Raw genomic sequence first — 16,972 nt, forward strand, 5'->3', positions numbered from 1 at the left:
GTGGGGTCCATGGACCCACAGCATCAGCATCACCTGGGAGAGTCTGAAATGCAGAATTTGGGACGCCTACTCCAGATGTACCGAACCAGAATCTGCATTGTAACAAGATCCCCGGGTGATTCAAAAGCACATTAAAACTTTAGAAGCGCAGGTCTAGGAAGATCTCTCAGACCCGTCCATTATGGGGTTTTCTTCTTGCAGAGCGTTACGCATGATACCGTATCTCCTAAACTTAGGGAGCACTGATTGTATTTTAAGAAGCTCTTAACAGGCCGTCCACCCATGAAACACATTCCCCCAGCACCCTCTTCACATACTTTATAGATATTACATCTGCATTTTTATTTTTAGATTGCTTTAATAGATGCTTGCCCTCACAACCCTTTAATTTAAATCAGGATAAATTAAGAGCCAGAAAGGAGCCTTCAGTCTCTTTCAAAGTAAACAATATTGAGAAAGAATCTTTTGATGACTCATCATTTTTTTCCCTAAACCAAAGCTAAACCCCCCCAAGAACATCGACTCCAATTCCAGGGCACCATGTGGACTCTTAGAAACAAATTATATGTTAACAGTTTGCAACCACAAAGTCCCAGACGACCGGTAACCGGGAAGGTAGGCACAACTTACAAAGAATAAAGAAAAACTTGAAGAAAGGAACCGTTCTTTCAGCCATGGCTTTACTTTTTAATTTGGAAGTTGGCTTCCTTTTTGTATTTGTGTTCCAAGATGTGGAGCGACTTAACGGATGGCCCCTTGCCATCTGCTTTATTGAATTTAACATTCCTCTGATCATATTATTTTTTTTTTTGACCACCACTTTTCCTTTCTTTACATCTACCTGCTTAGTGACGTGAAAATGTGCATTTGCTCTAAAAAGCTGCAATTTTCAAGGTCTTTGCCAAAATCATAAGAGGAGATTCAGTTGCTTCTCTTTATTAAGTTTAAAAGTTTTTTCTTTAGACACTGACATGCTGTAGATCATGGTCTGTTCTATTAATCTGTCTTTTGCTTGTACTGAATATTCGCCATATGCATTATTTAGTGAAGATGTGTTATGTTTTGCATTTGTGACATAGTCTCGTATAGTAAAGTCATGGCAGATTTTTTCTTTTCTGTGCTGAGGTCTGTTTAACAACTGTTCAGATAAAAATGTCTAAAAATGCCAGTTTTTCCCCTTTTGCATGTAGTTGAATTAAAGTTTCCAAGGGTTTATAGATCATCAAAGGTTACCTCTGACTCCAGGGTCAAAACGAAGAAGTTCCAGTGTTTTGAACTGATTTCACTTTTATTTCCAAATGCTAGTCCTGTAACCATTTGCAAACGCAAAGGACATCCTTTAAAGACACCCAGAAGGCAGGTGGCTGAAAATGATCAAAGAAGGACAGGATGAATACGTTAGTATCACATATGGAGATGAATTTTTAAAGCACATTCGGGTTAGTTAAAATAAGTAAATTAATTAAAAGTTAAAAACAAGCAAACAAAAAAATACATTCAGTCCGCATTTCTACTTTCAAAGAGAAGCCTCTGTTTCCTGTGGGCTTCATGATTTGTCTCTGCCTCTTAGTATCCTGACCCGGAGATGTGAGAAGAAATGGCAAACGAGAGTCGGCAAGCAGGTTTGACTTTGGGTGGGCATTAGGACGATTCCTAACGCAGCGGGATTTGAGGCAAACGGAGAAATTCTTCCGCCGAAAGACAACAATAAAATAATAATTATTATTATGATTATTAATATATTACATTATATATTTTAAGCAATCAATAGAATAATAATTTTTATAGAATAATTCCTCTATAAAAGTTATGTATAGTATTCTGTAAATAATACTGATGCAATAGAATAGTAATAATAATTATTACTACTCTCTTGATGCCAAAGGGTCCAATATTTGGTCTAATATCAAGCCACTTATCTTTTATTTCTCAAACTCCAAATGGCCAGTGGTAGGGTTGCCAGGTTTAGAGGATTCCAGTGAAAGGTGAGTTTCAGATTAACAATGGATAATTTTTAACATTTTTATTTTGTATTGGAGTATAGTTGATTTACAATGTTGTGTTAGTGTTCAGGTGCACAGCAAGAAGATCTGGTTATCCATATACATGTATCTATTCTTTTTCAGATTCTGTTCCCATTTAGGTTATTAGAGAATACTGAGTAGAGTTCCCTGTGCTCTACAGTAGGTCCTTATTAGGTATCTGTTTTAAATATAATAGTGTGTATATGTCAATCCCAATCTCCCAATCCTTCCCTACCCCACCCTCCTCCCCCTTGGCAATCACTGCTCTGTTCTCCGTGCCTGTGAGTCTGTTTCTGTTTCGTAGATGGGTTCGTTTGTGTCGTATTTTAGATTCCACATAGAAGTGATATCACATGGTATTCGTCTTTCTCTGTCTGACTTACTTCACTTAGTATTGATCATCTCTAGGTCCATCCATGTTGCTGCAGATGGCATTATTTGATTCTTTTCATGGCTGAGTCGTATTCCATTGTGTATAGGCACCACATCTTCTTCATCCATCCATCTGTCGGTGGACATTTAGGTTGCTTCCATGTCCTGGCTATTGTAAATAGAGCTGCTGTGAACTTTGGGGTGCACGTATTCTTTCAAACCATGCTTTTCTCCAGATACATGCCCTGTAGTGGGATTGCTGGGTCATACGGTAGCTCTTCCTTCATACAGTATTACTTCTCTGTCCTTGAACGGTGTAGGTCATCGGGTGCAGACACTGGCTTCCTCTGTTTAGGGTCAGAACTCTTGCTGGCATCTCTTTGGGTACACCCTGATTTTCTAGGTGGCTTCTGGGAATTAAACAAGGCATTCCTTGGGATGGAATTACATGGAAAAAAAATATTTACTGTCCCTTTGGGAGCTAATAGGCAAACACTGCCTACACACTGTTTCTCTTTATAAATTTCAATTTACGTGCGTTCCCACAGACAATTAAAATCCTGTCAGTCCCCCTTATGTCTGGACCACAGCCAAAAAATGGGATTGGCTTCAAATCAGAGAAAATTACATTTTTTCCTCTAGGGCGCTGAGTATAAAACACTGTGAAATAAAACAATTTCAGAAATATAAATTGATAGTATAATGACTCAAGTCCTTAAGGGGTAAACACACACACATGCACACACACGCACACACACTCTAACTCAGGTTAAAACTTGAGTTCTTTTTACCCTGTAGAAGGAAAATATGACCACCTTGATTTTTTTAAGTTAATTAATTTATTTATTGGCTGCGTTGGGTCTTCGTTGCTGCGCGCGGGCTTTCTCTAGTTGTGGCGAGCAGGGGCTACTTTCCTGCAGTGCGTGGGCTTCTCATTGCAGTGGCTTGTCTTGTTGCAGAGCACGGGCTCTAGGCGTGCAGGCTTCAGAAGTTGTGGCTCGTGGGCTCAGTAGTTGTGGCTTGCGGGCTCTAGAGCGCAGGCTCAGTAGTTGTGGCGCACGGGCTTAGTTGCTCCACGGCACGTGGGATCTTCTCGGACCAGGGCTGGAACCCGTGTCCCCTGCACACATCTGGTATGTGGGTGTCCTCTGATTCTGGTTTCCAATAGATGTGCTTCTGCTCCCTTCGTAAGAAACCCCATGGCTCTCTCAGTCCGTGATTAAACCTAATTTGTTTTCCCTCCTTCCTGAGACGATACTTTGTACTCATTTAGCACTCCACCCCCTAAACCTGGGCACGCCCATTTCTCCCTCCAATATAGACTGATGGTTCCAGGCACGTTCTTAGAAAAATGCAGTGAGAATGCTGACAATCCCGTTGACCTCATGTTCCAGGGGGAGCGGTTAGAGACGATGCAATAAATACCAAATCCAAGTATTCACGACTGTTTCCAAAAGTCCATCAGTCCACAGGGAGGGGGGAAGCTTATTCTGGAACAAAGGGAAGCAGGAGAGCCACTCTGAAGAGACGGCATCTTATTTTTTTTTCTTTTTTTTTTTGTTTGTTTGTTTTTGCGGTACGCGGGCCTCTCACTGTTGCAGCCTCTCCCGTTGCGGAGCACAGGCTCCGGACGCGCAGGCTCAGCGGCCATGGCTCACGGACCCAGCCGCTCCGCGGCATGTGGGATCTTCCCGGACCGGGGCACGAACCCGTGTCCCCTGCGTCGGCAGGAGGACTCTCAACCACTGCGCCACCAGGGAAGTCCCAAGAGACGGTATCTTAATAAACCATTCAGCATTTGGAGAAAGAGGCTTCCAGTAGGTTTAAAGGGGCTGAAGGGATCTATCTCGTGCTGCAGCTTGACCGACAGGATCTAAGTCTATTGTCTCCTGGGGCTGCTGTAACAATACCGCCACCGCTTAGCAGCTCAGAACAACACAGATGTATTCTCTTCGCGCTCTGGACACAAAGTTCTGAAATCAAAGTGTGGGCAGGCTTGGTTCCTTTCGCAGGCACCGAGACAGAACCTGTTTCTTATCTTTCCAGCTTGTAAATCTGTCCAGGGACTTCCCTGCTGGTCCGGCTGTTAAGACCGCGCTTCCAAGGCAGAGGACACAGGGTCGATATCTGGTCGGGGAACTGAGATCCCACATGCCGCGCGGCCAAAAAAAAAAAAACTCTGTCTGAAGTCCTTGGCTCACGGCCCCGTCGTCACATCAATCCAACCTGTTTCTCAGATCACATGTCCTTTTCAAGCTTTGAGTCTCTGGCCTCCCTTTTCCAAGGACCCCTGTGATGACGTAGGGCCCACCTGGAGAAGACACCTGCTCCCACTCTGCACAGCGGCACTTGTTATCTCCACACCCGATGCGCAGAGACTGAAGCTGAATCCAGCCTCTGTTACCCGGACACTGAATTAATTCTCGGAGACACAGCTTTGGGGTGAAGTAGAAGAGAATAGCTTTCTTGCTTTGCCAGGCAAAGGGGGCCACAGTGGGCTCATACCCTCAAAACTTTGTGTCCTGACCTGGAGGGGGTTAGGAAGGAGTTTTACAGTCATGGTTCAAAGGGGGCGTGGTCAGCCCGTGGACCTTCTTCTCATTGGTTGGTGGGGAGGTAGGTGGGAGTCGGCATCATCAACCTTCTGGTTCCAAGCGTCCGAGGTGTGCGTGCCGGTGGGCAGCATGCAGTTAACTTCTCTTGCCTGGTGGAGGTTTCAGTATCTGCAAGACGGCTCAAAGATATTGTTCTGTGTATCCCTGGAGGGGGAACCAGGACCTGCCCCAAGGCTGCACTGTTGTTTCTTCACTGCTCCTCCCTTATCTCTGCATCCCCTCCCTTCCCTGATTAACATCTGTCTGAACCTGCCCTTTGGAACTCAGGGAAGGCTGAATGAAGCCTACTTCCTGTAATCAAGAAACAGGGGGGACACAGAAAGGCTTTTGTGCCCAAGAGCCCCCCAGGGCCCTGCTCAGTTTCAAGATTTCTAAATGCCTGTGAAAGCTTTTACAAAAATCTACAACGGATTCAATGAGAATTGGTCATAAGAAACACCTTCCCAGATCAGATGATGTATTTTGGGTTGGCCAAAAAGTTTGGGTTTTTCCATAAGATGTTACAGAAAAACCCGAATGAACTTTTTGGCCAACCCAATACTATGACACTAAGCTCCATCAGCTGAAGTGTACATACAGCCCTCGCGTCCCTACCTAGCCCCACCTGGATACCCATGAGCGAAGAGTACTCTTATTTTGAAAGAATATAGAAAAGCAAAGCCTGGTACAAGGGCTTTTCACCAGGACGTGCACGGACATGTATGTATTCTAAAGGAAATAAAACACGGGAAGCACAGGGATTTTTTTTTTTTGACTTTCAAAGGGCTGCCATGGAGGTGAAGTACCACAGACAGACATCTTAGATGTCCACTTGGGGCATACCTGTGACCCATGAAAGTTACAAAGAGATGGATTGGGGGCTGCATGTGATAGATTTTGGCATGCCCCTCAAAGAACCAAGCCCCCACCACTGGAGGCAGTCAACTCATTCAGGAGCTTGGCGAGGGTGGTGTGGAATTACTTTAGCCATTAATGGGGTGATAAAATCAGATGGGGACTATCTAAACAAATAGGAAACTGCCCTCCTTGAAGTTTTTCCTTTTGAAGTACACTGATCTGTGCTCTCACTTTTTTCTGAAATAGCCATCCTGAGTTAAGCCCATGGGCTATTATGTCCCTCTCTTTATAGGTTTCCTAACCACTAAAATTAAAGAAGGATCTAGGTCATCTGACTTTCTCTGGATCTGTACCCATTTCCCGCCCCAGTCAAGGTGATACTTGGTATTGCAGCAGTGTATTCCTTTGCAATTAACTTAGCTCCCTAGATTATACACACAGACTATCATTTCCATACGTGGAAAGTATGTAAATTGTATCTATTCCTTCAAAAAATATACAGTATATATATATGTGTGTATATATATATATATATATATATATATATATATATATATATAATTTTCCAGGTGTTTAATAGGTGTGTTGGCCCCAGGGTTGAACTTTCTGTATGAACATATTAGTTGCTTTTTCCTTCCTTAACAGTCATGAAATGTTTTGTCTCTCTTGGAAACACTGTTATATAATATCACTGCACGGTGTGTGTCACTTAAGGATACAGGATATTTGGCTAAGTGAACAAAAGTAGCTTCTCTCAGATACCTTGCATGACGCATGGGGAGAAGGTGGGTGGTCCATGTAGAAGGCAGACCTCCTATTTCAAGATTCCAATTCACATGCGCTTAGCACTTTTTTCCAGGACGGGCTGAAGGAGGAAACTCAAAGGATGTTCTTAAATTCATGTCGCATTTAACGGTTCAATTATCGAATCGAATTTGCAGTAGTGAGTGGCTCAGTAAGCACTTTTAAAGAAAGAAGGTTTGAGGGGAAACTTGGGAAACTGGAAAACTAGGATCATTAGATTGATGTTGTCCTCCTGACAGTGTGATCCTTAGGTTAGAAGAGTATCCAGGTGGTAAATCATCACCAGGGTTGATAAGTTGGTGTCATTGAATTATATGGGGAGAAGCAAGTCTAGGGCAAAGCTTTACAACGCTAGATTTAGCAATGATTTCTTGGACAGCGTACCAAAGGCACAGGCAACAAAAGGAAACATAGACAGAGTGGACCTCATGAGAATTAAGAAATTTTGTGCATCAAAAGGCAATATCAACAGATAAAAAGGCAACCCTCCCAGTGGGAGAAAACATTTGCAAATTAAATACTTGATAAGGGACGCACATCCACCGTACATATCAGACTTCTAAAACTCAACAACAGCAACAAAGCAATGGCAGGGGACGCCACATTGGTGATTTTGACTCAAAATACCCAATTAAAAAACAAGCCAAGGACTTGAATAGACATTTCTCCGAAGAAGATATACAGATGGCCAACAGGCACATGAAAAGATGCTCAACATAGCTAACCATCACGGAAATGCAAATCAAAACTATAATGAGGTATCGGCTCACACTCATTAGGGTGGCTACTATAAAAACAAACAAACAAAAAAAATACAAGCACACAAACAGAAAACGACAAGTGTTGGTGAAGATGTTAAACAATCAGCATTGTCGGTGGGGGTGTAAAATGGTACAGTTGGGAGAGAACACACTATGGGAGTTTCACAAAAAATGAAACATAAAACCACCGTATGATCCAACAATCCCACTTCTGGGTATATAGTCAAAAGAATTGAAAGCAGGATCTCATTTTTTTTTTAATGTGGAATGCAGTTTATTGTTATTTTATTTAAGAAGAAATCATCAGACTCAAAAATTTCGAGCAAACCTTTGGATAAGGCTATTTTTTTGGTCAAATTAATGGAAATTCGTTGCATTCATTTATCTTAGGTATAATAGATATAGGCAGGTAGGTAGATGAGAGATAGAAATGATGAATAGATTATCTTACTCCATTCAGAAAAAAAACAGACTACATTAAGAAGTAGTAATAGACAAAGTCTGACAAAACCCACACTTGCTGGGGTAACATTGTTTCTATGAGGCTTTCGTTATAACTTGACTACTTGATTCTGGGGGTAGACCAGTGACGTTGGGAGAACAGCCACAGGTGATGACTCTAAACGGGTGCTTCATTGGAGAGCTTCTCTGAGTCCTTTCCAGGAATGAGTATTTCACATGTTAGGAAAGTGCAAAATACGGAGTCATCTGCTCGTCCACGACCTCTGCTTGACGGGGACTCCTGCCCTCGAAGGTCTTCTGATAGAGGCTGGAAGGAGAAGCTTCCTGTGTATTCCTGTGTCATCCTCGTGGGGCCAAGACTTCACCAAGTACCTGGGATTTCAGAGTCTGGTGTTTGGACTTGTTCAATGACAAGATACGTCTGGGATCCTTTTCTCCTCTTGCCAACGCGTACGGGAGCGCAGCGTGGCATCCCTTTGGGTCCAGAATCCGGTCTCAGAGCTCTGAGGTTGTTTGTTTGTTTGTTGCTTTATCATTTTGATGTATTTTATTTTATTTTAAAAAATTTTTATTGGAGTGTAGTTGATTTACAGTGCTGTATTAGTTTCAGGTGTACAGCAAAGTGAATCCGTTATACATATACATATATCCACTCTTTTTTAGGTTCTTTTCCCATATAGGTCATTACGGAGTGTTGAGTAGAGTTCCCTGGGCTCTACAGCAGGTCCTTATTGGTTGTCTATTTTACATACAGTAGTGTGTATATGTCAATCCCAGTCTGCCAATTTATCCCTCCGCCTCAGAGCTCTGAGTTGAATCGGGGTTATGTGAGTACGTGTCCACCTCAGGACGGATTCTATCTTCATTCTACTGAGACCTTAAAGTCCTGACCATGGCTCATCGGTGTGAACCTTGGTGGTCAAGGCATCCACAGCCATAAAGTATACTTTTCCTTGAACGAGTTACATCTAACTTAAACTACTAGCAAGCAAAGGGATATCTGTGTGCTCTCATTCTCTGTTCTCTGATTTAGAAACGCCTAAAATGGGCAGAATTCCACCTACGCTATAGAGAAAAGTCTTCATGCCAGACACACTTTGCCAGTTCTTCCTAAATATCGTTTTATCTATGCAAATTGTAAGTTGACATAACCCTTGCCCCTAGGCAGGAAATTCGGAGTCAAATGCCTGTAATTGAGTCAAGTCAGCCGCTAAGTACAAGTCAGCAAAATCCAACACAACTATGAGAATCTTAAAAATGATTTTGTCGTCAGTGATTCTATGGAATGATGCTGCACGTGGGATCCAGAGAGATTTCTCATGCATTCCATCCCTGTGGAGAGGAGAGACATTAGGAGCAAAGCTTGCCTTTCCCTGCAAAAAATACAAGAACTGTGGATGCAAGGTGTGAATCGGAGTCTCTGCGTGTCACAGTCACCCGTGGTCATTTGCTGACCTGCAGAACCATGCCTGTTTCACTAGGTCTACAGCAGAGTCCTACATCTTTGGCTCTTTTCTAAAAAGCATTTCAGTGCATTCTACCTATCCACCCGTGCATGAGTGGATAAACAAAACGTGGTCCAGCCATACAGTGGAATGGTATTCAACCCTAAAAATGAATGAAGTATGAGTACAGGCTATAACATAGATGAACCTTGAAGACATTTTGCTGAGTGAAAGAAGCCACACACAAAAGACCACATACCCTATGATCCCACTTATAGGAAATGTCCCAACGAGGTAAATCTAGGGACACAGAAAGCAGATGAGCGGTCGCCAGGGGCTGGGGGTGGGAGGAGGTGTGGAAAATGAAGAGTGACCCCTTAATGGGTCTCCTCTGGGGATGACGTAAATGTTTTGGAAGCAGGTAGTGGTGACAGTTGCACAAGACGGTGGACGCTCTAAAGCCACTGAATTGTGCCCTTTAAAGTGGTTCAAATGGTACATTTTGTATGGTGTGACTTTTACCTTGATAAAATAAAAGTGGAAGTCAAAGAATGACTAAACTTTGGACACATTTCATTTGAGCAAGAAATATTCCTTCTTAAAAGATTATTCTAAGTTAAAAGAAGAAGGAATCCCCCAAATTAAAAGCATTATATGTCCTGGATCTTTTACTGGACTGGGCTTTGACTGGGCTAACATCTTTGACTGGGCTCGCATCATAGTCCTTAATAGCTTCACATTTAAATTCCAAGACAATAAAACATTCCACTGTATTGTTATAAAAATCAGGAGACATTTCTAAACCAAACAAAGGCCCCTTTGGGTATAAAACTAAAAACTCATATTGCAAAAAAAAAAAAGAATACAAACCCTAAACGTTTTTTGTCTACCCCCCTTGTTTTTCGGTCTTAAATGTCAGAAGTAACAATTAACGATTTAACTTCTTCAGAATTTTTATATACAGTCAAGCATGTATATATGGGTGTATGCCATTAAAAACACTGTAAAACATGAAAGATAAATATTAATGCATACGCTTATATTCATAACGATTATGCCTGAGAAACAAATGGGGAAGGACCGGTTGTAAACCGTTACCTTAGGAATTATTTTCAGGAAATCCTGAAAACCCTTTTCAGGAAAAAAATGAAACTCACGCATAAATGACTATGTGTTCTAATAATAATAAAACATAGCATCGTAATGAAAACAAAGCAAACATACATTTTTCTTTCAACCATACAGGTTTTGTTGGTTCAGAAAGTGATGAATCTTACATTATCATTTGTTCTAAGTGGTGCAATTTTAAAAAAAAACAAAACTGGGTTAACGTTTCAACGGTGATTGTTATATCACTGAGAACTGTTTTCATGGCAAGTAACAAAAACCCAACTCAAGTTAGGAAAGCAATAAAGGTGCCTGTTGGCTAAGTGTGTGCTGAAAGGTGATGGAAAGTTGCCTGAATCAAAGGGAAACTATGCAGTCCGTGGAGATCACAATGACCTTGAAACTCAAAGCTGCCACCCACTTCGATCTGCCTCTCCTCAGGTCCATCTGTCTCTTCTCAGCTCCAACCTGTGGAAGAATAAAGCTGGAAAGACGAGTGAAAAGTATAGGGGGAGTGGTCAGAGGAGGACTTGCCGAAAGGGACCCCCCTGAGCAAAGACCAGGAGAAGGTCCAGAGGAAGGCATGGGGGAATCTGGGGAATGAGCACTCCAGGGAGCAGACACAGTCAGTGCAAAGGTCCTGAGGCAGCGTCTTTTGTGATAGTTAATCTGTAGTTCCCCACAATAAACCAACGCATCTGAGGGCAGAACATCTGTCTTTATGGGGCAGATGGAGTGGAACACGATCTATTGGGCATTTCTGCTTTGATCCATAACAGGAAAAGCTATCAGCTCAGCTGAACCAACTCAGGCAAGACAGGGAGGTTACTGGAACCCACATGAACCTTGAGAAGGAAGCAAAGGTGGGAATTCCCTGGTGGTCCAGTGATGAGTACTCTGCGTTCTCACTGCTGAGGCTGCGGGTTCAGTCCCTGGTCGGGAAAGTTAGACGCCCCCCACCCCCCGCCAAGCTGCACAGCGAGGCCAAAAAAGAAAGAAAAGAAAAGAAAAAAAAAAAAGGCAAGTGCTCTCTGCTGCATCTCCCCTTTCTGGTTCTCCAAAATGTTGACCTCACTTTCTTAAACAGCCTTCCTCACCGGGACAAGAAATATGGCGGCTCTGGGTCTTCACACGTGCCCACTGGGCATCACCAGGAACTGCGTCTCCATCTCTGTTTGAGAAATTCTGAGCATGGATCGTGACTGGCCTGGCCTGGGTCATGTGCTCACCTGTGCACCAATCATTTGTATCCGGGAGCCAGGCATTTTGATTGGTGCAGAAGGTCCATCAGCGATTGCTCACCGTGGTGCCAGCCAATCATGGCCCAGCATTGTAGGATGACGTGAACCTGGCCGATCCCACTTGAACCCAGTTTAGGACTCAGAGAAGAGCAATGCCGGGAACGACTGTGTTTCTGCTGGGTCTGGAGGTTCTAGATGCTGGAACAAGAAAAAAAAAACCATCCTATATCAGTGTACCCCACACCAGGGACCTACATTTTCAGGTAGGCACTATGATAGGGTTCTAGTTCCTCTATCGCGATATTTCTATCATTACTTTAAAAACATGACATTTTAAGGTTGTTAGGGGCTGATTTACTGCTTCCACGGTCGATGTCAATGTGACACATTTTACCCTTTTACAGGGCAAACAGGTAGTGCCGTAAGGCAAACAGTATCCCCTCAAAATTCATGTCCAACTGTGACCTCAGAACGGGACCTTATTTGGAAAGAGGGTCTCGCTCTGCAGATGTGGTGCAGGGAAGGGTCTGAGATGAGGTCCTCCTGGAGGAGGGTGGCCCTACATCCAATGACAGGGTCCTTCTAAGACACAGAAGAGGAGAGGCCCAGACACAGAGGAGAAGCCCTGTGAAGACAGAGGCAGAGATGGGAGGGACGCGGCCACAAGCCCAGGGACGCCTGGAGCCCCCAGGAGCTGGAAGAGGCGGGAAGGACCCTCCCCTGGAGCCTCTGGAGGGAGCGCGGTCCTGGGACACCTTGACCTCAGACGTCTGGTCTTCAGAGCGGAGCACAGTCAGATTTCTGTTGTTTTAAACCACAAATTTTATGGTAGTTCATTACAGCAGCCACTGAAAACTCATATAGGTACGATCCAAGTTTGAAGGCTAATTAGGAGTCCTAACGATACCACGCAGTTTCTGTTTCTAAGTATTTTCTTTGCCGTGTTCTTCTTTGGTAAACCACGAACAGAACATCATTTTCTGCTTCACGCTTTCTAATCGTTTTGAGTCATGTGTTCCTTCCACTTTATTCCTAAGTAAATTCTCTTTGCATCTTTAAAGACCATGTCCCAAAGACTGTTGTAACTTCTTTGAACTCAGTTTGGGTTTGGGTGCCTGTCTAAGCTCTTCTGCTTACAACGCGTGCCTGTGTGTTGTCCGTGCCCACGCCACTGACAGTTCGGCAAATCCGTGTTTCTCTTCCGCGATGTGCAGGGAGGACTGACGGTCACCAGACACAAGAATGTCTTCCTGCTTGTCTGTTTTCAGAATGACTTAAATTCTCTGCATAAGTCATCTGTTGTCCGTAAGTGAGGCTGCCCGTCCTAATTCATGAAAGAGGCATGTTCCCAAAGCACGAGGGACCTTACCTGGTGTCTTGAATGCATCCACAGGTGAGAGAAATACCCTGGGATCTAGCCTTATGAGACCCACGAAAGGGCCAGGGATCAAACCCTCGCCCCCTGCAGTGGAAGCGCGGAGTCTTAACCACTGGAACGCCAGGGAAGTCCCAGAAGTAGCTTTTAGTGACCTTTCATTCCAGCCTTTCGTGCACCTGCCGTATGAAATCCCAGAGAAGCTACTTGATTTGTATTCCTAGAGGCAGGATGTAAAATCAGCATAAATGCAGGTCAAAATGCTTGGTCCAAAAAAAAAAAAAAAAACACACACCGAAAACCACAAGTCTTGACACTGCGTAGAAGGTTGGATAGTCGCCATCACAGGACATCTCTCCGGAATGAATAGTTTCACCTTGAGGTAGAGACCACTGGTAACTTTTATTTCGAAACGGAAGCCCGATCTTGGTTTCTGACACGTTGCCATCCAGAGCTGAGGTCTTTTTTTCTCTTCTTCTTTTTCTTTTTCTTTTTTTTTTTTTTTTGCGGTACGCGGGCCTCCCACCGCTGTGGCCTCTCCCGTTGCAGAGCACAGGCTCCAGACGCGCAGGCTCAGCGGCCATGGCTCACGGGCCCAGCCGCTCCGCGGCATGTGGGATCTTCCCGGACCGGGGCACGAACCCGCGTCCCCTGCATCGGCAGGCGGACTCTCAACCACTGCGCCACCAGGGAAGCCCCAGAGCTGAGGTCTTTGAACGGGTGCCGTGGCGTGGGCTGCTGACCCCAGTCTGCATGGGATCCCGTGGCATGGAGGAGAGAGCTGAAATTCCATTATCTTATCCCCCTGCACTTGGTTTCCTACCAAGCAGAATCTGGAGACCCAGAGTGGAAGAGCCTGTGTCTGTGACTTGTTCTAGATGCTTCCGGCTCAGATAAGGGGGAGGGATGGAGAAATAGCTTCCAGTTTGCCGAGCAGTCCCCTTCAGCGCGTCCCCCATGGTGGGTCGGACTGAGATCACGTCTGTATCTGATGCTTTTTCTGTAGATTTCTACCCTCCCCGCTGAGCAGAATTTGCTCCAGCCCATTTTGCAGATATAATTCAACTGTGCTTGGGAGATCTGGGGAGTTCCTCTGAGGTGTACTTCTTATTTTTTTGTTCTAAAAATTCGCTGTTGAGAAAAATCTGGAAGCATTTTAGTAAATGTAGCAGAATGGGAGACTTCCACTGACTGTGGTATGAAGGAACGAGGTGAAACAAAAATATCCCCTCGTTTTCAGAGAGGTTGCCAGTAGCTTGTATTCTCATTTAAGGCTTACCCTAGACAGACCCGGGGCAAGTTTCACATGCAACATTCCTGAAAGCCTCTTTCTGCTCAGATAAAGATACATCCCCACTAGCTATTAGTCTACCCCTGGGATTTCCCAGTTATGCGAGGAGACGTTTCCTGTGCAGACTTTTTTTTTTTCCTTTCTCTCCAGTCATCCTATAATATGTAGGGTCAGTCCTTCATCTGATTATGGAGGCTGGGTAGCAGCCGCTGACGCAGGATTTACTTTTACAATCCCTGTTAAGCAAAAAACCATATAATCCCGTGGTCATGCACAGCCCCCCCTAGAACATGAAACTCTCCCATTCAAGATTCAGAGCGCCTGGTCAAGCAAGAAACAGCCACTGTATCCCCAGAGATCCTGTCTTGGGGAGAAATCAGGTAAGAGGATGAAAGATATAAGAAAGGAGTAAAACATAAAGGAGTGTAGGTTCCACAGATCCTGTGTATTAACCACGGGTACGACACAGGTCCTGTGTTCAGGTCTTTGTCTACAGGATTGCATCCTGTGGTCACAGCAGCCCTGAAAGATGGGCATCATTGTTTTTATGTTACGTTTGGGGAAGCTGATTTTAGGGAAGGTTTCTGCCCAGCCAAGAAAGAGTGGGAAGGAGGAAAGGAGGGCGTAAGCCCAGCTGTCTGTACTCTTTACCAATGGCTCTGCTGTTAAGGGGGTCCAATGAGAAGAGTGGATGGGAGGGCTCTTACGGTGATGCAGACAGAATCCTTCAAGAAGACAGATGCCGCTAGAATGAGAAAGATGGAGAAGCAATTGCTGATAAAATCGTGGGGCGCACCGTGCAAGGAGCTGCCATCCCCCAAATCACATGGCGTTTGGTGACTCTGATGGACTCCAACCTCTTGTCGCTTTGGAGGTCAAATCACTCCTTGCCTCAGAAAGCACGTTCCGCGCTGTCCTAACTTACCGACCTGGCCCTTGTCCCCTCTACCCTCCGCAGCCTCCACCTTGTGGAATTGTGGGGAAACAGGTACATTTAATTCAACCGATATGTATTTAAAACCCTCCGTATTCAAGGAATTTTCTTGGCATTTCTGGGGATCCAACAGTAAATCAAACATGGTTTCCGGAGCTAACCACCGAGGGAGCAGAATAAATGTCGAAACAAAAGGAATAAATACACCAAACTATTGATTTTTTTTAAAAAATTATGGAATCATGGAAAATCCGTAAGGCTGTATTCATGGAGTTGTCATATCCGTTATGCATTGTGACTTTTTAAATCTACACATTTCTTAGTAGAATTGAACCTCATTCATTCCCTCACTCACTTATTCATGCATTTGTTTGAGCTCCTAGGGTGTGCTAAGCTCTGTGCTAGTTTCCGGGTTTCGAAACGTAACCATATAATTAGACAAGGGCAAGTAACTGGCCATAAGACAAGCAAAGGGCCACATGGATGGGCAGGAATGTTGGAAAGTGCTATGAGATGGAGGCTGAAGAAGAGATCATCAAACAGCGGTAGGGAAGGGACACACGATGGACTGAAATACGTACCTCAAGATGAGAACGTGCATGGACGTCACAAGAAGGAGGAAGAGAAGAAGGGAGGGGTCTGCTACCATTTCTTCAAAGCCGGGACATCAGCAGATACAAGGTCCCTGGACAGGCTGGCAAGACCCTGCCATGTCATGTGTCACCGTGGACAACTTCAGAACTTGTTTTGAGGATGGGGCAGCCCTCCAGGTTGGTGGTGGGACAAAGAAACAATGGATGAAGGAAGAGGCAGGCAGAAGCTAAGACTTGAGCACCAGACTACCGTACCGAGTGGGCAAGGCCGTTGGGCTCAGCAATTCTCAGGAGTCGCAATCCACTAGACTTGGCCACCAGTTGGCTTCAAGGTCCTAGAGGAGAGGCACATGGGGACCGTGACTTGGGTTTCCAGTTTAGCTGAGTAGGTGGATGGCAAAGCCACGCAAGAAAGCTAAGGAGATGTTCTGGGGACAGGTTTTTAATAAATGTAATTAAAGGGTTTGGGGCATGTCAAGAAAGAGGATCCCTAAAACCAGTCCCTGGAAATATGTCAACACACATTATTGCTAATGGACGCAGTGAATGGACCCACTTATGAACTGGCCCCTGATCTACCTGGTGGATGCCCGCCACCTTGGGCAAGGGGCAGTGAGGAATTCCTAGACACTTTTTTGTTGTTTCTGGTTGCAGTGGGTCTTAGTTGCGGCATGCGTGTGGAATCTAACCCAGGCCCCTTGCCCTGGGACCACAGAGTCTTATCCACGGTGCCACCAGGGAAGTCCCTCCTACACACTTTTCAGGAGAAACCAGGCCAGTCCATACTGGGTGCATCAGAAGCAGCTCATCTGAAGGTTCATTTCTGGACACCTCCTGGCAGCTCTTGGACAGGTACCAGGCATGCCGCAGGCTCACTCAGGACACCTGGCATGTTCCCCTCCTGGATGCCGGCCCTGGGACACCCCTGTTTCTTTCTCTTCACAGTGGGTGCTCTTCCTAGCTCTGCCCAGGGGGGCTCTGCTGATGAAAGTCCTCACCTGACCCCTTGGTCCCCTTGCCCAGATCTGATTCCTCCTGGGAACCAGGATACCTCCTCCTCTCCCTTTCCCTTCTGCGTTGGGGACGCAGGGTCCTCGCCAACCTCTGTTAT

The 16,972-nt window shown here is 44.8% G+C and overlaps 1 long non-coding RNA gene across 1 annotated transcript; it reads right to left on the minus strand.

Moving 5' to 3' along the window:
* Positions 1 to 7,681: 7,681 nt before the first annotated feature.
* On the minus strand, positions 7,682 to 16,954 carry LOC141277696 (uncharacterized). The gene is made up of 3 exons (XR_012329437.1): positions 15,850 to 16,954; positions 11,730 to 11,866; positions 7,682 to 9,207 (listed from the first exon to the last, which is right to left on the minus strand). It is a non-coding gene; the product is annotated as an uncharacterized lncRNA (long non-coding RNA).
* Between the last annotated feature and the right edge of the window lie 18 nt (positions 16,955 to 16,972).

Source organism: Tursiops truncatus, chromosome Y (genome assembly GCF_011762595.2).
Source record: "Tursiops truncatus isolate mTurTru1 chromosome Y, mTurTru1.mat.Y, whole genome shotgun sequence".
In the NCBI taxonomy this organism is placed as follows: domain Eukaryota; kingdom Metazoa; phylum Chordata; class Mammalia; order Artiodactyla; family Delphinidae; genus Tursiops; species Tursiops truncatus.